Source organism: Mustela erminea, chromosome 3, assembly GCF_009829155.1.
Source record: "Mustela erminea isolate mMusErm1 chromosome 3, mMusErm1.Pri, whole genome shotgun sequence".
In the NCBI taxonomy this organism is placed as follows: Eukaryota; Metazoa; Chordata; class Mammalia; order Carnivora; family Mustelidae; genus Mustela; species Mustela erminea.
The window spans coordinates 33,995,200-34,017,692 of record NC_045616.1 but is presented as its reverse complement, the minus strand read 5'-3'; the positions used below and the strand labels follow the sequence as shown (position 1 = coordinate 34,017,692).

General features: G+C 39.1%; 1 pseudogene; it reads right to left on the bottom strand.

Moving 5' to 3' along the window:
- Positions 1-554: 554 nt before the first annotated feature.
- Positions 555-820, bottom strand: LOC116587179 (annotated as a pseudogene).
- Between the last annotated feature and the right edge of the window lie 21,673 nt (positions 821-22,493).

Below are 22,493 nucleotides of genomic sequence, written 5' to 3'. Positions count from 1 at the left end.
GTAGGGAGTTTCATGGCCAAATTATAGATGTTGCTTACTTTCTAGGCAGAGACTTTGCACGTACTTGGTCCACCTGACCAAGCACAAGGTCTCTCTCTTCCCTTCTAGGGAGAGAAACTCTGGGCAGGTGATTCTCAGAATGATGAATACCAAAGAGTTTGTGGTCTGCAAGCTGTGCTTGCCTTGGGAAAAGGTCATTTTGTTGAGGTCTTTAACTTCAACAAAGTCACAGACCAGTGAATACCATCCTGCCGGGGGCTGGGAAGGTGTGAGTGGTATGCAAAGTGTGAAGGGCTGTTCACTACACAGAATATCTAGATGTTCCATGGGAGTGTCCAAGAAACTCCATGTTGTGAAATCAGGGAACTGAAGACAGATGTTTAGTGGTATCAGTGGAACAAGATCAACCAATTAGAAGCCTTTCAATCTCTTCCTTTTGCTACATTCTTCTTCTTTTTATTTTTCCTCCTCCTCCTTCCCACCCCCCCCCCTTCTCTTCTTTTTCAGGAAAAAAAAACATTCTTATTGTCTGGAAATATATATTTAAAAATTCCTCACAAAAGATGTTCTTCTCTCATTTGCCCATCTTCTTCCTCTTCTTCAACATCCCTGATACAAAGGATATTATTACATCTTATTAAAACTTCACCCAAATGTCCAGACAATGCTTCATCTGTGTACTCTTCTGTGTTTGCCACCTGCATGCTCATATAGCTACAGATACCAGGTAGCTTTGTACTCCATTCCTTACTTGAATTTCACCATACTGGCTTTCCCATGAATCCCTCAGGAAAGGTTTGGGATCGAGGAGCAAACCCATCCAACTACGAGCAAATGTTGTGGGCCACTCACCACCAGCCCAGCTGTCGTCTGTCTCTCGAGACAGGAGTAGCTATAGCTGGGCACAAATCCTCATTTTACTATCTCATTTATCTGTATTAGTAAAGTTTTCTTCTTTGGACATGTCAGTGTGGCAAATGAAAAATATTTTACTGCTTTTTCCTATAAAAATTCCAATTTATTGAAACTACCTCTCCATTTCTAAGCTTGTATTTGACAGAGAATGCTCTGTGTTCATGAGAATCAGTTTCAGGAGTGATCTAGGTGGTGGTCTGAGAGCCAGGAAGGGGTATTTTGGAGATACCATTCCACTGGTAACCTGTCTTCCTTGGGAGCTGCCAAGTGGCCTTCACTGCACCAGCACAAATTATTTTTGGATTCAACATTCTATTATTCACACTTAAACAAGAGACAATGGAATGAACATCTTGAAATTTTTTAAAAGAATTTCTTTTGCCACCTACCATCTAAACATGACAGACCAAATCTTCCAAAGAGTTTTCAACACCCACAGCCTGGCAACTAAGACTAGGAAAAAAACCTCATGCACAATATACACTTTCAAAAAGTATTTTTAGTTTCTTCCATGAAGTGACATTTTCTTTTACTCTTCTTAAAAAAACATTTAACTGTCAGCAATGGTTCATGTCTGGTAAGTGCTGTAATTCCTATGAACAATTTGCTTAGTTCTTCAAGACAATGGACAGTTTCATTAATTTGTTTGCCCAAGTTACAGCAGGCTCAGAGCAATTTGGTGTGGTTGTGAAACAATGGAAGTTTACCAATGGGAGTGGTAGAATCTTCTCTTCTAGAACAAATAGAGGCCAAGTCTTAATCTGGAATAGGATAGACTTAGATCTAGCCAAGTTCATATATTTGAGATATATTAGTGTCCTTGGTGAGGAAATGGCATATCCAAAGTGGGTAATTTGAGGGTAGTTTTAAAAATGGATTACTTACAATGGTGAGGGTAGCGTTTGGAGAACTAGTATGGAAATTGCCAGGGCTAGCAACAGCAGGGAGTCACCATATCTGGGCCTTAGATGGAACAGTTATAGAAACGCAGAAAAAGTAGCTATATAAAGAGAACCTCCTAGTCCAGACCTCACTCTCTTGCCCACCTTCCCGTCTCCTGCCACTGCATCTCATTGGCCAAACCTTTCAGAAGTCAGATAACAAAGGGACACATTGATTTGGCCTCCTGGGGCAGAATGTAGAAGGTGGACAATGGATTCCAGGACAAAGAGAAGATATCAGTAGAAGGAAATTGAGGGAGGCTAGGGTAATCACATGAATGCTCTTATTCATCTCTTTGTTCATTCTTTCATTCATCAAACATACATTATTAAGCACCTTCTATACGTGAAAGCACTTTGGAAAAGACAGGTGAATGATGAGAAGTTGTCGCTTCTTTCAAGGAGCTTCTATTTTTTATTGAATGTTCAAACAAGACATACCTATGTGGAATTTCATAAGACAAAAGCTCACTGAGAGTAATAGTATGGCAGAGAGTATCAGAGGTGGGGCAGTCAGTGTGGGCGCTGAGGGAAGATAGGCTCCAGGGAAACATAAGAGGATTTTAACAGGGCTTTGTGGGACTCAAGGAAGAGTCTCAAAGCCTTTAGTCTTCACCTCAGTACCTCTATGGAGCAATGGACTGGACTGGCCTAGTGATTTCTCAATGAATTCTAGGACTACATAAAAACTAAATATATGTACCATTTTTTTAATTGAGTACTTACAATCAGTTATTTCACATGTAATATCTCATGGAAGCCTTACAATAAGATTGCTGAAATGAATGTTATTTTTCATATTTTACATATGAAAATGAATGAAATTCCAAGAGGTGGAGTGACTTATCTAATGTCAGACACCTGGTGTTAGAGAAACTGGGATTCAAAGCCAGACATTTCTGACATAAAATTCTAAGCTACTAACCTCTTTAAATAATGACAATAAGGGACTCAGCAGTGGTGCCCGCCTTGGGTATAAACATTGTCCTGGTAACACCTTTGTTTTTTCTCAGATAACTGGTAGTTAGAACTTTCTCCCTCTTTTAAGAAGCTGCTTGACTTATAATAGGTTGTGCTTTCACAAGTGCTGCCTGCACTTACTTACAGTATTGGCCTCTGAGGAAGTCTGAATGGAAGCACTTCGGTTGTATCTTTCCTATGGAAAACCATCTAATGACTTCTCATCATGCTTGGAATTAATTCTTTGAACTATACAGGCAATTGATCTGGCTTCTCCTACCTCTGATTGGATTTCTTACTATCCATCACTTACTCACTCTGCTCCAGCCACACTGGCTTTCTTTCTCATCTTTGAATAAGCTTTGCTCTTCTTACCATAGGTTATTTGCCCTAGGTGTTCTCTCTGTTTAGAATCTTCTTCCCACAAATCTTCATGAACTGGCTCCTTCTGTTAGTCAGTCTCAACAGAAATGTCAGATTCCTTTTCTGACCATGTCTCATAATTCCCTCCTACTCAATCTACAGAACATCATCTTGTTTTATGATCATTGTAACACTCATCTTGTTGGTCTATTCACCCTCTGTCTCCAGAAGGCTTGGAAACTTTCATTGCCTTACGCAATGCTAGATAACCCCATGTCTTGGATAGTGCCTGGATCCTTAAATCTTTGCAAATGAATGAATAAACGCATGGACATGAGCCCTTGTTCAGAAAGAAACGTAGTAACGGTATGGTATATGTATTCATTATTTAATATCACCTATCTCTCAGGTATTATTTCTATTTATATTTCAAGATGAGAAAAATGACATTTAGAGATGTTCAAGGGCACCCAAGCAATAGAGCAGGACTACACTCACCTTTTGACTCAAGCTCTATTGAGCTTTCAAAGCCACTACGCCTGAGTTATGGCCCCCAAGTACAGTCTTAAGTGAGGTCAACACTGATTTTTCTCTCATGTGTTAGTATAGAAGTGAATGTCTTCACCAGATTGAAGGTGTCGCCTCTGGGTCTAGGTTACTCATTCTGGCTATTGCCCTTTCCTCACCAGAATAAAGGGAGGAAGAGGGAAGGAAGGGCCACAGCTTCCTTGTGAAGATGTGATCTTCCTTGTGAAGATGCATCCCCTTCACCAGAGCTACAAGAAAAGCTGGTGGATGTAACAGCTGGTTTGGAGAGTATGTGCCCAATCAAAATTTGACAAATTCTATTACTAAAAGGAAGAAAGGGAGACTAGATGTGAAGTATAGTAGACTAACCACTCTAAGTAAAGATTAGTATCATTTTCATTTTATATATGGAGAAATTGGGGCTCAAGGGGATTAAAGATCACATCATTAGTCAGGAAGGGGACAGAACTCATGACAATATTACATTTCAGTCCCCCATTTCTTCATTATCATCTCTCTCTCTCTGTCTCACACACAAACAGACACACACACACACACACACACACACACACACACAGAGCACGGCTCAGTGTTCGGTGCTTAGATGGAATTTACTCCATTTTCATCCTTGGAATCTCATTTCAGCCTTAATCTATTAAGGAAAATTCAACCATCAAGACAAGGAAGTAAGTAGAGGTGAGGATCCTGAGGGCCAGACCTGGTCTGACCATCTACAGCAGAGCTTGCCTTCTCCTGGGTACAGTGGGTGCCTGGGGAAGCTGCCTCCGGGATAAGCGTGTTCTGATAAGTCAGAACCTGGATCTTGGTTGGAGAGGTTTGTAAATAATGAGTCACAAGTCCCTGGTTTCTGAGCAACAAGAACAAACAAGCCCTTAGTAGGTATGGTGGGCACATGTCTTGTGTACTGGGATCATCTTTGTTTACAGATGCACTGATTAAAAGTGTCTCCCTCAAAATTGCCTTAGTTCAAATGATGAATTATATGGTCACCCTATCATTAGCCCTATGTTCCCATTGTTATTCAGCCTTAAAAATATTGGGGCAAAGACTACATAGATGTTGGACAGCTAAGCAGAAAAGGTGCCTAAATAAGTCCTTGAATTTGACTGCCATTGTAAAGTCCTAGTAAGAAACTGATCAGCTGTCTAAATTAACAGTAATTCCATTCCTCTGAATAAGCCAAAATAATCTAATTATAAAGGTTAATTTTATAATTCATTCTTAGATTACCAAAAAGAGTAAAAATGTCTTGGGGGGTGTTTTATGCTGCAGCATCATTAATGATTAAAATGTCTGGGGCACAGAAGCATGTATAGTTGCAAATTATTCAAACCACATAAGACTTTATAAAATTCCATCTATGAGAGGCATTCAATAAATAACCCAGAATTCATCTATTTCATGTCTATGCCCTTTGGTTTCAATGACATTCTCATTTTTCAAAACAATATTGAGTTACACTGCACATGGAGTTTCAGAAAAGTTCTTCCCAGTTAATCAAAATTTACTCAATTTGTAGCACAACAATTTTATTGCCCAGAGGTCGTTATTGACACTCTGTATCTATGAACCTTGTTGAAAAAATCCTAGAGGGAGACTTGCAAAATGACAGTCCTCAAGTAACTTTGTTTTTCGAGAGGGATCAGAAGAATGAAATTAAAGATCAACACATAAAAGACGTTTCTGCTTCTTGAAGTTAGAATGAAGTAAAGGACACACTCATTATCTAAGAATAATGGGCAAAAGAAAAAAACAGCAATCTAAAATGAGCTCACTTAAAACAGAGAAAAAAATTGTACAGTAAGTGAAAAGAAGTTTTCATAGGATTCAAGAAATTAAAACCTGCAGATTTGGGTGTAACTTTCCATCAGAACTGTACTTCAGCATGTACCATATTTCATTTGATCTTTAAATGACTATAAAGAGGATTTCTTAATAAAATGTGTCAGGGCTTCATTGGTTTCCTCAGGGGAGTCTCCTCCACATGTTCATATCCAAATATTCTTAGCTACACAGTCTCCATGTCCTTCTCTCCTCTCAGCTGTCAATAAGTCTAACTCCAGCAGGGCCTCACTTACCAAAGTCTTAGCTTGTGTGATTGTAAGTGGTTTTCTAACATCACCTCTATCAACTTCATGAAATCCCTATCTTTGGTAAGATTTGCCTTTTCTCTTTGCAATCAATGTGTACTGTATTAACAATGAATTGCTGGTTATTCTAAACAACAAATGATCCTGGAATCCAATCAACAAAGACATTGATGTGCTAGGAATCAACGCTACATGGAGCAGAATATTTGAAAGGGAATAACTTTATGACTCTTTGGTCCATAGACAGTATCTTACTTTGAAGGCCCCCATGGCAACTGTATAGGAGCAGGGTCTTAGGTAATAATCCCAGGTAGCCAGGATTTCCCGACTTTAGGTTTGAGCCCCAACTCCATCAACTTGATCTGTGGTCTTGAGGTAGCCACTTCATCTCAATAATCTTACAGGCCTAAAACACCCAGATTCTTTTTCTGGGATCTAAGAAGTTCTGCATATATTTTTTAATGTGCATGCTCTCGGGGAGTGTGCTCATGTTCCTTTCAATTTTCATTAAGAATCTAAACCAGTAATCATGAAGTATCTCACATGATCTCTAAAGCTGCTTCCAGCTTTCACATTCTCTGATTTCTGATTTTCCCTGGGTAAAACTATCTATAGGTAATGAAAGTAGAAGCTTGGGTAAGGCCACAGGGGGGCGGGGATGGGGGAAATCTGTAAATGATTACCAGTAATTACTGCTGAAATATACGTAGGTAATCCATCAATTCTACCCAATGATCCACCTCCCAGCAAACCCTGGAAACTTGTTTGGAGAAACTAAATTAAAGATTTTCAAGTTTGCTGTTTCAGAGAAGGCAAAATGTTATAGAGAAGATTTAATGAAGTATGTGCAAATTATTAAAGAAATATTGGACAATCAGTTCAATCTAAGGATTTGAAACATCACTAAATAATTACCAACCTATTTTAGTAATTAATTATGACTAAGATCATTGCAAATATCAGAGCTGGAAAGATAGAAAATGACACATACTATCTGATGTGGGCAGAGCAAATAGGGTTTCTGAAAGCTGTAGAAACTGGTCCTTTAATACAGCTATTCTAAATCTTGACATCATCATAGCTATAACTTTATTAAATATCAAATTTACCTTCTGAACTTTAAAGAGACCTCAATATGATATTTTTGTAACAACAAATAGAAAAGAAAAATAGGGAAATTGCTTTGATGACATCAGTTCCACTTTTAAGACACAATCTCACCATAATAGAATCTTCTTCATTGAATTAAAAAAATCTGAGTCTCATTTATTTACTCATCAGGAATTCAGGATGGGGAAATCTGGTATGACATTATTGCATTAGTGTGTATAAAATCTTGACAATATTTGGCAGTGGAGAGGCTAAGGCCCAGGACTGCAGGAAAATCGTTTATATTTTTTATTTAGCATTCATAGGCAAATAAAACCTACCCCTCTATCAATGTGGGTCTTAAGAAGTGTATGGAAAGACTTGAAACAGTTTTAGAGAGTATATTAACTCAAATATAATCAGAAATTAAGACACAGATACTTGTTAAAGTGATTTACTGATGTACTTTCTCAGCCAGAGAAGTTTTTTTTGTTGTTGTTTTTTAAAGGGGTTGGAAAAACCATGTTAGATTCCTGATCAGACCTGATTCCTTACAGGTATGAAAAAATCATATGAACAAAACAACCGAACCTGTCCGGAAAGACAAAGAGCATAGTTTACTAATTCTAGAATATGCTAGGATTAAGATTCAAATTGGACCGAGATAGTAAGTAAGTGACAATAAGAAGAAATTATTTCTCATTGTCAAACTACCAGGAGCCTATGAAAATCACAGATTTTCCAAATGGTACCATGTGAAAGTAAATTAATAGTTTTGAAAGAGATTGATAGGTTTTCATGTCCATGTAGTAGTGCTCACTTTGAACATTAGTAGACATTTGCCCTCCCAGCATTCATTTTCCCTTCTTTCTCCTACTTCTCCACTGGGATCCTCCCTTCCCCACTGTTGGTCCATAGGTCTATGGAAGTCCATTCAGAGCTCCGCGGGTGTCCTTATGCTCCAATATGTGACTCGGGCCTGACAAATTACAGCAGCTCTTCCTTTTAGTCACAGTGATTGGAAGAGTAATGAGTATGACCACAGTATGGTAATAATATTGAATGTCTGGGCTGCTGGGGATGCAACTGAAAACAGTCCTCTTTCTCTAGACTCAAACCTAGAAGGGAATGATCATGTAACTGCTGTAGCAGCTGCACCAAGCGCCATCCTGTGAAACTTGAGTATGATACATTGCTACCATCTGAGCCTCAGACCTCATGCCAGTTTCATCGAAAAGGTCCAGTTCTGAATCATCCGCTGCATTTGTCATGCCTGAGAAGTTCCCATTAGTGTAGAACAGTTTTCCAGTTTTCCTTTGGCTTTCCTGACCTCAAATCTTTGGAAGATTATAGGCCAGTCACCTTTGGAATTTTCCTCGACTTGGGTTTTTCTGGTATTTCCTCCCAGTTGGATTGAGATTGTACACCTTTTGCAGGAATATCACAGAAGTTCTTCTAAAGGCCTTGCATCAGGTGGCACAGGATTTCAATGTGTCTCACTGTTGATATTTGCTCTCTTTGGCAACTTAAAAAGATGAGATCTGCCAGATGTTTTCACTATAAGCTTACCTTTTTCCCCTTTGCAATTAATTAGTGTTCTGAGGAGAAGTACTTTGAAGTACTATTTTTTGTAAATCAAACTTCCATTTACTTATTTATATCTGAATGGATTCATAATTTCCTCTTTTATTTCATAGGTTATAGTTTTTCATGTTCATTATTTCTTCTGAAGCACAAATTGTCCCGATTTAGCTCTGTGATGTAGAAAGATCCTGAACTCAACCCCACTGTGGACATACCGAATCTACAGCTGCGTTTGGAACAATTTCCTCTGAAAACTAGCTGAACAGCTCCTACACGTGGGCAAACAAGAAAAAGGCCACAATGAAGTGGGCCACAATGAAGGGGCTGAGAAACAATCTCACCATAAACCACACGCCCAGCACAGCGACCCACAATCAGAAGGGAACTCACAAACCCAGAGCTTCAACCCGAGGAGTGAACTTTTCACATCCCACATCAGGCCCTCCAGATTTTTAAGACCTGCCCCTGAAAGATGAGCCTCCAAAACATGAAAACCAATGTGGGACTCACTTTCTCAGGATCCAAGAGGCTGTGGTGACCTGAGTGATGTCTCTTGAAGGGCTCATGTGTGGACTCACTCACTCCTGGGCCCAGTGCAGAAGCAGCTATTTGAAAAGTGCCTGGACCTTATGCAAAAGGGATTAATTTGCTAATCTTATTAAAGCATTAACCAGAGACGCAGGGTCTGTTGGGATACTCTCCAGGGATAAAGGAGATGGCAGGCACCTTTTTCAAGCTTTTGCTCCACTTTGCTAAAGCTGGCAGAATATCTTTTTTTTTTTTTTTTTAAACACTAACTCCCTTTCTCCTCAGTGGGTGGTATCTTTACCCTCTAACCAGCGGGTTCCATCTTTGCACTCTCCCTCTGCATCTTCTACAGGGGAGCTTTTATAGATGTCTGAAGCCCTGGTTCTTATGTCTGGTGCCCTGATTTTTGCAGCTGCAGGCCAGGGACGCACCTTGATGATACAGTTCTGGAGGTCAGGGGAGCTTGCCTTCTTGGGTCTCCTGGGACTGTAATAATTGGAAAGATAGTTTTTGGCAGACTACCACCCTCCAGGACATTGCACAGACAGCAGACTGAAATACAACCCCAGGTGTTCAAAGAAAGAGACTTTATTCTGGAGCCTGGGGGACAGGGTTCAGGTTTGGAGCACATCTAGAGGCCTAAGGAGGGGTTCTCAGGGAACACAGGACAAGTGACACACCATTTCTGTGCTCCCCCTCTGTCACATTAGGGATACATTAGACCTTACCAGTTTCTAAGAAAGGAGATTATACGCTTGTCATATAATAAAAATAAAAATAAAAATAAAAAAATCAGGAGCCCTGATTTTTGTAACTGTTGCCCAGGGGATACCTCCAGATTACCTGGTCTACTGGCTTCCAGGGCTTGAAGTCCCACAGGAATGTATATATTTGCATACTCTACAAGCTGCTACTTAAGAATCTGACTTCTAATCAGCTTGAATCTAGGTGCTTCCTCAGATCTCCCTCTTTGGGACACTGACAAATCTTAGCCCACCTTCAGCTACTGGGTGTTACTAAAAACCAAACAGGCTGCTTGGACAATCATGAAAGCTTGAGAGACAATGAAAAGCTAGAACAAGGTAAATGATAAGGTTTATCTCCTACATGAGGCCACTCCTTGAAGACGAGGACAGATGGCTGTTCCATCTAATACATAAAACAAACACAGAGAGTCAAGCAAAAAGAGGAAACAAAGAACAAGATAAAATGTCCAGAAGAAATTTTAATAAAATGGAGAGAATTATCTACCTGATAAAGAGTTTAAAGTAATGGTTTAAAGACAGTGACTAAACTTGGGAGAGGCATGGATAAACACAGCAAGAATCTCTTTTCTTTTCTTTCTTTCTTTCTTTCTTTCTTTCTTTCTTTCTTTCTTTTTTTTCAAGACACTGAATGCATTTTTATTGAGCCTTTTGGTTAACAACATGAGGTAAAAGGAAAGTCATTCAACTTTTCCTCTAATATCAAAAATAAGACAGTAAGACAGTTGCCGCTTTTGTTCAACATAATACTGAAATTCCTCACCAGGTAAATTAGGCAAGACAAAGAAACAGGCATCACAATTGGAAAGGAAGAAGTAAAACTGTAACTATTTGCAGATGATATAATATTATATATAGAAAAACCCTAAAGACTCCACCAAAAAAGTGTTAGAACTAATCAAAGGATTCAGGAAAAAATCACAGGATACAAAATCAATACATAAAAATCTGTTGCATTTTTAATAATAAACTATCAGAAAGAGAAATTTAAAAAACAAACTCATTTACAATTGCATCAAAAAGAATAAAATACCTAGGACTAAATTTAATCAAGAAGGTGAAAGACATGTGTAAGACATGTATGCCAAAGACTATAAGACACTGATGAAAGTAATTGAAGAAGACACAAACAAATGGACAGATATTCTGTGCTCATGGATTGGAAGAATTAGTATGTGTTAAAATACCCATATCACTGAAAGCAATCTATAGATTCAATGCAATCTCTATAAAAATTCCAATGGCATTTTTGACAGAAATAGAACAAAAAATTCTAAAATTTATATAGAACTGCAAAAGACCATGAATACCCAAGGCAATCTTGAGAAAGAACAAACTGGAGAGAGGGGTGCTTTGGTTGTTCAGTAGGTTAAGGGTGCAACTCATGATTTGGACTCAGGTCATGATCTCATGGTCATGGGATCAAGCCTCACAAAGGACTTCATGCTCAGCAGGAAGTCTGCTTGCGATTTTCTCTCTCCTCTCTACCTAGGGCCCTCGCCCTGCTCCCATTCTCTCTCTCAACTAAATAAATAAGTATTAAAAGAGAACAAAGCTGGAAGAATTGTGCTCCCTGATGTCAAATTGTACTAAAAAGCTATAATAATTGAAATGGTATTATATTGTCATAAAAATAGATACATAGATCAATGAAACAGGAGAGCCCAGAAATAAACCCATGCATATATGGTCAATCAATTTACCACAGAGGAGCCAAGAATATACAATATGTAAGAGACAGTCTCTTTAATAAGTGGTGTTGGGAAAACTACACAATCACATGAAAATAATAACGTGACCCCTATCTTAAGACATACACAAAAATTAACTCAAAATTGATCAAAAGATAACCTTGAACATAAGACCTGAAACCACAAAACTCCTAGAAGAAGACGTAGGTGGTAAGCTCCTTGACTTGTCATGGTGATGAATTTTTGAATCTGACTCTAAAAACAAAGACAACAAAAGCAAAAATAAACAAGCAGGATTATATCAAATCAACAATCTTTTACACAGCAAAGGAAATGATCAACAAATAGAAAAGGAAAACTACTGAAAGGGAGAAAAATTTTCAAATCGTATTTCTGATAAAGAGGTAATGTGGAAAATATATAAAGAACTGATACAACTCAGAAAGAAAATAAATAATCTGGTTTTAAAAAGCAGAATGGACCTGAACAGACATTTCTTCCTAAAGAAGATCTAAAGATAGCCAAAAAGTATATGAAAAGATGCTTAACATCACCAATCATCAATCACCAGGGAAATGCAAATCAAAATCACGACATATCACCTCATGCCTCCTGTTAGAAATGCAATAACACCAGCATTTTTCATAGAACTGGAACAAACAATTCTGAAATTCATATGGAACAAGAAAAGACCCCAAATAGCCACAGTAATGTTGAAAAAGGAAGCCGAAGCTGAAGGCATCACGATTCTGGACTTCAAGCTGTATTATAAAGTTATAATTATCAAGACTATATGGGTACTGGCACAGAAAGAGACACACAGATCAATGGAGTGGAATAGAGAGACCCTCAACTCTACGGCCAACCAATCTTCAACAAAGCAGGAAATAATACCCAATGGGAAAAAGACAGTATCTTCAACAAATGCTATAGAGAACACTGGACAGTAACATGCTGGGCCACTTTCTTACACCATAAACAAAATCAAATTCAAAATGGATGAAAGTGGGGGAAGGGGGCAAGATAGCAGGGGAGTACGTGACTCTATTTCAACTGGTCTCCTGGATTGAGCTGGATATCTACCAGAGCACTCTGAACATCCATGAAACCAGTCTGAGATGTAAGATTAGACACTTCTGGATCTCTATGGAGGCAGAGAATCATCAGTTGAGAGGTACAAAAAACGGAGTTAGGGGGCACCTGGGTGGCTCAGTGAGTTAAGGCCTCTGCCTTCTGCTCAGGTCATGATCTCAGGGTCCTGGGATCGAGCCCTGCATTGGGCTCTCTGCTCAGCAGGGAGCCTGCTTCCTCCTCTCTCTCTGCCTGCCTCTCTGCCTACTTGTGATCTCTCTGTCTCTGTCAAGTAAAAAAAAAAAAAAACGAAGTTAGGATTGAGCAGGAAGATATGGGATGATAAAAAGAAGGGGAGGGAGCCACCAGAAGCAAGCCATTGGAAAGTAATATCCCAAAGGAAAAGCGCCCTGTGCTTGGGGATAGCTTGGAAACCAGCAGATGCGAGGTGGGAAGGGACTGATAACAGCACTCAAACAGAACAAAGAGACTTAAGGGACAATTGCTGGGACCAGGTGGTCACAGGACTGGACCTAAGCCCATGGCCCCAGGAATGGCTGCAGCTGCAGCCCGTTAGCATCTGAGAGGACCCAGCATGAGTCAGTGGTCCTGGGAATAGCAGACCCTGAGGCCAGGCTTGCCTGGATGGGTACTGCTCGTGGTTTTGGTGGCACGGGGGGTGCAGAGACAAGCAGGGGTCTAGTTCAACCACTGAGAGAGTCACTAGGGGCATACACCGCCTGTGGGAGGCTGTGGTATTCAATGGGGCTTGCATCAGGGAGACTGTGCTCTGGAGGAATCAGAGAAAAGCAGTCTTTGGCTTCTCTCTGAGGCAGAGGTCAGGGTGCAGACAGTTTATTTTGCTCTGACCCTCCAAAAAGCCACCAGAGAACAAAAGCCTCCAGAGAACTAAAGCCAGAAAAACCGGTTTCCACAGAGCCCAGCCCTTTGATACAGGGCATGGCAACTTCGTCCAAGCAGGACAGACTGAAAAACAATGAGCCAGGCCCCTCTTCTAGAAGACAAACTGAAAGAACAAGTGGACAACAACCACAGGGTCCCTATAATACTGCAAAACCCCAACACCAGGGGGAAAACAGAAAGCTCCTGGTATTTCCTCACAGCCTATATATTTCTTAGATAAAACTCTTCTCTCTCTCTCTTTTAAATTCCTTCTCATGATTCTTTTTTTTTTTCTCACTTATCATCTCAACTAGATGTTTAAAACAACATATTCCATAGTAACTTTTTAACTTGAACTTTTTCATACATACATTTTTGTCTTTCCCTTGTTTTTATATATATAGAAATAAGCTTTAATGTAGTCCTTTTTTCCCTATTCAATATTTTATATATATATATATGTGAGTGTGTGTATATATATATACCAGTTTTAATTTCCCTTTATCTCTGGAAAGTTGAGTTCTCTAACAAAGATAACAAGATACATGAGGAAGAACTGAAATAACCCTTTCTCGCCCATATTGAGGGATTATAACAACCTTCCCATCACCTAACCTTTTTATTTATTTTTTCTTTTTCTTTTGTCAGTCTTTTTGTTTGTTTGTTTGTGTTTGTTTTTGTACTTTATAAATATTACTCTTAGGGCTCATTTTGGCTAGGGTTTTTGGTTTTTCCTTTTTTCTTTTTTTTTTTCTTTTCTTTTTGGCAGTGAATCCTGATTGCTTCAAAACTCCCCAGGGTGCACCCTGCCTAGATAGTCTTTGATATTTTTGGCTGTACATCTGCTCAATCACAGCTCTACAGAATGACAGGGAGAAGGAATTCCCAGAAAGAAAAGATAGAGACAATGGCCGCTCCAACAGTTCTAATGGATATGGAGCTAGGCAAGATGTCAGAAATAAGACTTCAGGGTGGCAGTTATGAAGACAATAGTCAGACTGGAGAAAACTATTAATAGCAACATAAATTTGTTAAGGGCAGAAGTCAGAGCAGATCTGGCAGAACTTAAAAATGCTATTAATGAGGGGCACCTGGGTGGCTCAGAAGGTTAAACCTCTGCCTTCAGCTCAGGTCATGATCCCAGGGTCCTGGGATCGAGCCCCACATCAGGCTCTCTGCTCAGAAGGGAGCCTGCTTCTCCCTCTCTATCTGCCTGCCTCTCTGCCTACTTCTGCCTACTTGTGATTTCTCTGTCAAATAAATAAATCTTTTAAAAAATGCTATTAATGAGATACAATCTAATCTAGATATACTTAAGAGTTAGGTTAAATGAGGCAGAAAAATAAATTAATGATGTTGAAGACAAACTGATAGAAAAGAAGGAGCTGTAGGAGGCATGGAACAAACAGCTTAAAATTAATGAAAACAGAATTAGAGAAGTAAATGATGCTATGAAAAGTTCCAATGTCAGAATTGCTGGGATCCCTGAGGAGGTAAAGAGAGAGAGAAACAGAGAGAGAGGACTAGAAGATATATTTGACCAAATTGTAGCCAAGAACTTCCCTAATCTGGGTAATGAAACAAGTAATCATGTCCTAGAGGCAGAGAGGACACCCATCAAGATCAATGAGCGCAGATCATGTAATAGTAAAACTGCAAATTTTAGAACCAAGGAAACAATTTTAAGGGCAGTTAGGGGGAAGAGATTCCTTATGTACAGAGGGAGGAACATCAGCAAAATGGCAGACCTGCCCACAGAGACCTGGAAAGCCAGAAAAGACTGGCAAGACATATTCAGGGTACTAAATGAGAAGAATATGCAGCCAAGAATTCTTTATCCAGCAAGGCTGTCATTCATAATAGATGAAAACACAAGAAGCCTCCAGGACTAGCAGAGACTGAAAGAATATGTGACCACTAAGCTGGCCCTGTAAGAAATATTATGGAAGGGCTCTATAAAAGGAGAAAGACGCCGAAGTGATACAGAACAGAAATATATAGAGACAATCCATAGTAACAAGGACTTCACATGCAACATGATGACAATAAAATCTTATCAATAATCACTCTCAAGTGAATGGCCTAAATGCTCCCATAAAATGGCACAGGTTGCAGAATGGATAAAAAGACAGGGCCCACCCATATGCTGTCTATAAGAGACCTAAAGATACATCCAGACTGAAAATGAAGGGATGGAGAACTATATTTCATGCCAATGGACATCAAAAGAAAGCTGGGGTAGCAATTCTCATATCAAACAAGTTAGATTTTAAGCTAAAGACTGTAGTTAGAGATACAGAAGGATGCTATATCATTTTTTAAAATTTATTTCTTTTCAGTGTTCCAGCATTCATTGTTTATGCACCAAACCCAATGCTCCATGCAATATGTGCCCTCCATAATACCCACCACCAGGCTCACCCAACACCCCATTCCCTTCCCCTCCAAAAACCTCAGTTTGTTTCTCAGAGTCCACAGTCTCTCATGGTTTGTCTTCCCCTCCAATTTCCCCCAACTCCTTTCCCCTTTCCATCTCCCAATGTCCTCTGTGTTATTCCTTATGCTCCATAAGTAAGTGAAACCATATGACAATTGACTCTCTCTGCTTGACTTATTTCACTCAGCATAATCTCTTCTAGCTCTATCCATGTTGATACAAAAGTTGGGTATTCATCCTTTCTGATGGAGGCATAATACTCCATTGTATATATGGACCATATCTTCTTTATCCATTCGTCCACTGAAGGGCATCTTGGTTCTTTCCATCATTTGGCTATTGTGGACATTGCTGCTGTGAACACTGGGGTACAGATGGCCCTTCTTTTCACTACATCAGTATCTTTGGGGTAAATACCCAGTGGTGCAATTGCTGGATCATAAGGTAGCACTATTTTTAATTTAAGGAATCCTCACACTGTTTTCCAAAGTGGCTGCACCAACTTGCATTCCCACCAACAGTGTAAGAGGGTTCCCCTTTCTCCACATCCTCTCGAACACTTACTGTTTCCTGTCCTGTTTATTTTGGCCATTCTCACTGGTGTAAGGTGGTAATCGATGTGGTTTTGATTTGAATTTCCCTGGTGGCTAATGATGAACATTTTTTCATGTGTCTGTTAGCCATTTGTATGTCTTCATTGGAGAAGTGTCCGTTCAGGTCTTCTGCCCATTTTTTGATCTATTTTGTGTGTGTTGAGTTTGAGGAGTTCTTTATAGACCTTGGATATCAGCCCTTTGTCTGTGACACTTTATCATTTTTAAAGGATTTATCCAACAAGAAGATTTAACAGTTGTAAATATCTATGCCCCCAACATGGGAGCAGCCAACTATATAAGCCAACTGTTAACCAAAATAGAGACATATTGATTATAATACATTAATTGTAGGATACCTTAACACTCCACTCTCAGCAATAGATGGATCAACTAAGCAGAAAATCAACAAAGACACAAGAGCTTTGAATGACACACTGTACCAGATGGACCTCAGATATACACAGAACATTCCACCCTAAAACAACAAAATAGTCATTCTTCTCAAGTGTACATGGAACTTTCTCTAGAACAGACCACATACTGGGTCACAAATCAGATCTCAACCAATACCAAAAGACTGAGATTATTCCCTGCATATTCTCAGACCACAATGCTGTGAAACTGGAACTCTATCACAAGAAAGTTTGGAAGAAATTTGAACACATGGAAGCTAAAGACCATCCTGCTCAAGAATGTTTGGGTCAATCAGGAAATCAAAGAAGAACTTAATCAATTCATGGAAACCAATGAGAATGAAGACACATTGATCCAAAGCCTATAGGACATGGTGAAGGTGGTCCTAAGGGGGAAATATATAGCCATCTAAGCCTCACTCAAAAACACAGAAAAATCTCAAATACACAAACTATCTTTACACCTTAAATATCTGGAGAATCAGCAACAAATTAAACTTAACCCACACATGAGAAGAGAAATAATTAAGGATAGAGCAGAGATCAATGAATTAGAAATGAGAAATATAGAATACATTAAGAAAACTAGAAGCTGGTTCTTTGAAAGAATTAATAAGATGAACAAACCATTGGCATACTTACCCAAAGATAAGAGAAAGGACCCAAATCAATAAAATTATGAATGAAAAGAGAGAGATTATGACTAACACCAAGGATAGAAATACAATTATCAGAAATTATTATAAACAGCTATATTACAATAAATTAAGCAACCTGGAAGAAGCGGATGCATTCCTGGAAATGTATAAACTACCAAGACTGAAACAGGAAGGAATTGACAACCTGAATAGACCAATAGCCAGTTATGAGATTGAAGCATAACCTCCCAAAACACAAGAGTCCAGGGCCTGATGGATTCCATGGGGGGAATTCTACCAAACATTCCAAGAAGAAATAATACCCTTACTCCTGAAGCTGTTTCAAAAAATTGAAACAGAAAGAAAACTTCCAGACTCTATAAGGTCTGCATTACCTTGATCCTTGATACCTTGAAAGGTATCAAGACCCCACCAAAAAGGAGAATTTCAGACCAATATACCTGGTGAATCCAGATGCCAAATTCTTAACAAGATCCTAGCTGATAGGATCCAACAGTAGATTAAAAGCTTTATCTATCATGACCAGGTGCGATTCATACCTGGGATGCAAGGGTGGTTGAACATTCACAAATCAAACAATGTGATTGAACACACAAATAAGAGAAGAGAAAAGAACCATAGGATCCTCTCAATTAATACAGAAAAAGCATTTGACAAAAATACAGCATACTTTCCTGACTAAAACATTTTAGAGTATAAGGATAGAAGGAACATTCCTCAACTTCATAAAATCCATCTATGAAAAACCCACAGTGAATATCATTCTCAATGGGGAAAAGCTGAGAGCCTTCCCATTGAGATGAGGAACATGACAATGATGCCCACTTTCACCACTATTGTTCGATACCATACTAGAAATCCTAGCAACAGCAAATAGACAACAAAAAGAAATAAAAGATATTCAAATTGGCAAAGGAGAAGCCAAACTTTTTTTCTTCACAGATGACATGATACTCTATGACATGATACTCTCCATCCCCAAATTACTAGAACTCATACAGCAATTCAGTAATGTGGCAGGATACAAAATCAATGCACAGAAATCAGTTGCTTTCTTATACACTAACAATGGAACTGTAGAAAGAGAAATTAGAGAATCGATTCCATTTACAGTAGAACCAAAACCCGTAAGATACCTTGGAATAAACCTAGCCAAAGAGGTAAAGGATCTATACTCTAGGGGTTACAAAACACTCATGAAAGAAACTGAAGAAGACACAAAAAGATAGAAAAACATTCCATGACCATGGATTGGATGAAAAAAATCATTAAAATGTCTATGTTCTCCTATAGGAGAGCAAAGACAGTAACCTCTTCAACATCAGTCACAGCAACTTCTTTCAAGACACACCTCCAAAGGCAAGGGAAACAAAAGAGAAAATGAACTTTTGGGACTTCATCAAGATAAAAAACCTTTTTCACAGCAAAGGAAACATTCAACAAAACAAAGAGGCAAACCACCGAATGGGAGAAGATATTTATAATAATACTGTAGACAAAGGGCTGATATCCAAGATCTATAAGGAACTTCTAAAACTCAACATCTAAAAACCAAATAATCCAGTCAAGAAATGGGCACAAGACACAAACGGACACTTCTCCAAAGAAGACATACAAATGGCTAACAGTTAACATGAAAAAGTGTTCATCATCATTAGCAATCAGGGAAATTCAAATCAAAACCACTCTGAGGTACCACCTTACACCAGTTAGAATGGCAAAAATCAATAAGGCAAGAAACAGAAAATGTTGGAGAGGATATGGAGAAAAGGGAACCCTCTTACACTGTTGGTGGGAATGCGAACTGGTGCAGCCACTTTGGAAAACAGTGTGGAGGTTCCTCAAAAAATTAAAAAATAGAGCTACCCTATGACCCAGCAATCACACTACCGGTTATCTACCCAAAAGATACAGATGTAATGAAAAGAAGCGCCATATGCACCTCAGTGTTTATAGCAGCAATGTCCACAATAGTCAAACAGTGGAAAGAACCAAGATGGCCTTCAACAGATGAATGAATAAAGAAAATGTGGTCCATATATACGACAGAATATTACTCAGCCATCAGAAAGGATGAATACCCAACTTTTGCATCAACATGGATGGGACTGGAGGACATTATGCTAAGTGAAATAAGTCAAGCAGAGAAAGCCAATTATCATGTGGTTTCACGTATTAGTGGAACATAAGGAATAGCATGGAGGACATTAGGAGAAGGCAGGGGAATGAAGGGGGAGAAATCAGAGTGGGAGACAAACCATGAAAGAAGACACTATGGACTCCGGAAAACAAACTGAGGGTTTTAGAAGGGAGGAGGGTAGGGGGATGGGTTAGTCTGATGACGGGTTTTAAGGAGGGCAGAGATTGCATGGCTCACTGGGTATTATACACAAACAATGAATCATGGAACACTACAACAAAAACTAATGATGTACTGTATGGTGACTAACATAACACAATAATAAAACAAAACAACCAAAAACAAAATGGATGAAAGACCTAGATGTAATACAGGAATCCATCAAAATCCTAGGGGAATGTAGGCAGCAACCACTTGGACCTTGGCCACAGCAACTTCTTGCTAGACATGTCTCCAAAAGCATAGGAAACAAAAGCAAAAATTAACTACTGACTTCATCAAGATAAAAAGTTCCTGCACAGTGAAGGAAACAATCAAAACTAAAACTCAACCCATGGAATGGGAGAAGATATTTGCAAATGATATTACAGATAAAGGGTTGGTATCCAAGATCTATAAAGAATTTCTCAAACTTAACAACCAAAAAACAAATAATCTAGTCAAGAAACGAGCAGAAGATATGGACAGTCATTTCTCTGAAGACATACAAATGGCTAACAGACACATGAAAAAGTGCTCAACACTACTCAGCATCAGGGAAATACAAATCAAAACCATAATGAGATACCATCTCACTCTGGTCAGAATGGCTAAAAGTGTTTTTTTAATTTTATTTATTTATTTGACAGAGAGAGAGCAAGCAAGCAAGCAAGCACAAGCTGGAGGAGCAGCAAAGGGAGATGGACACAGGGTTCAATCCCATGACCCCGAATCATGACCTGAGCCTGAGGCAGATGCTTAACCAACTGAGCCACCCAGGTGTCCCCAGAATGGCTAAAATTAACAACTCAGGAAACAGCAGATGTTAATGAGGATGCAAAGAAAGGCGGACTCTCTTACACTGTTGGTGGGAGTGCAAACTGGTGCAGCCACTCTGGAAAACAGTATGGAGGTTCCTCAGGAAGTTAAAAATAGAGCTACCCTATGACCCAGCAATTGAGCTATTAGATATTTTATCCAAAGGACACAAAATAGTGATTCAAAGGAGCACATGCATCCCAATGTTTATAGCAGCAATGTCCACAATTGCCAAAATATGGAAAGAGCCCAGATGTCCGTGGACAGATGAATGATTAAAGAAGATGTGGTATATACAGACAATGGAATATTACTCAGCCATCAAAAAGAATGAACGCTTGCCATTTGCAATGGTGTGGATGGAACTAGAGGTATTATACTAAGTGAAATAAATCAGAGTAACACCATGTGATTTAACTCATGTATGGAATTTAAGAAACAAAACTGATGAACATAGGGGAAGGGAAGGAAAAATAAAATAGGATAAAAACAGAGAGAGAGGCAAACCATAAGAGACTGTTGCCTATAGGAACAAACAGGGTTGCTGTAAGGGAGGGAGTTGGCAGGATGGGGTAAGGGGGTGGTGGGCATTAAGGAGGGCACTTGATGTAATGAGCACTGGGTGTTCTATGCAACTGATGATTCACTAAATTCTACCCCTGAAGCTAATAGTATACTACATGTTAACTAATTTGAATTTAAATTTAAAAAAAAATATACAAAAAATCACATACAAAGAAAAAATAAGAAACGCTATGGTCAAAAAGATAAGAAATAATAAGTGTGGGGGTGCCTGGGTGGCTCAGTGGGTTAAAGCCTCTGCCTTCGGCTCAGCTCATGATCCCAGCATCCTGGGATCGAACCCACATCGGGCTCTCTGCTCAGCAGGGAGCCTGCTAGCCCCCCTCCCAGTCTGCCTGCCTCTCTGCCTACTTGTGATCTCTGTCTGTCAAATAAATAAATAAAATCTTAAAAAAAAATAATAAGTGCTGACAAGGATTCAGAGAAAAGGAAACCTTTACTCTTGGTGGGAATATAAACCGGTGCAGCCACTATGGAAAACAGTATGGAGTTTCCTCAAAAGTTGAAAAACAGAACTTTCATATGATCCAGCTATTCCATTTCTGGGTATTTATCTGGAGAATATAAAAACTAATGCTAAAAGATATATGCACCCCATGTTTACTGCAGGATTATTTGCAATAGCCAAGACATGGAAGCAACCTAAGTGTCCATCGACTGATGAATGAATAAATATAAACACACACACACACACACACACACACACAAACTGGGATACTATTCAGCCATAAAGAAGAAGGAAATCTTGTTATTTGCAACAACATGGATGAATCCTAGAGGGCCTTATGTCAAGTGAAATAAATCAGACAGGGAAGGACATAAACCATACGATCTCACTTCTGTGTGAAATCTAAAACAGCTCAAAAACCAAAATGCAAGAAAGCCCCACGCTCAGAGATATAGAAAAATGACCGGTGGTTGGCAGGGGTGGGAGGGTCTTGGGGTAAGGGCAAAACAGGTACAAAAGTTAAAGAGTACAAACTCACAGTTATAAAATAAGTCCTGGCAATAGAATGGACAGCATTGTGCCTAGTGAATAATCCTATACTGCATATTTTAAAGTTCCTAATACATTTTTAGAGGCCTCATCCCAAGGAAAAAATTTGTAACTGTGTATGACACAAACATTAACCAGGCATTGTGGTCATCATTTCATAATAGATGCAAATATATGTTGTTTGAATCACGATGCCATATACCT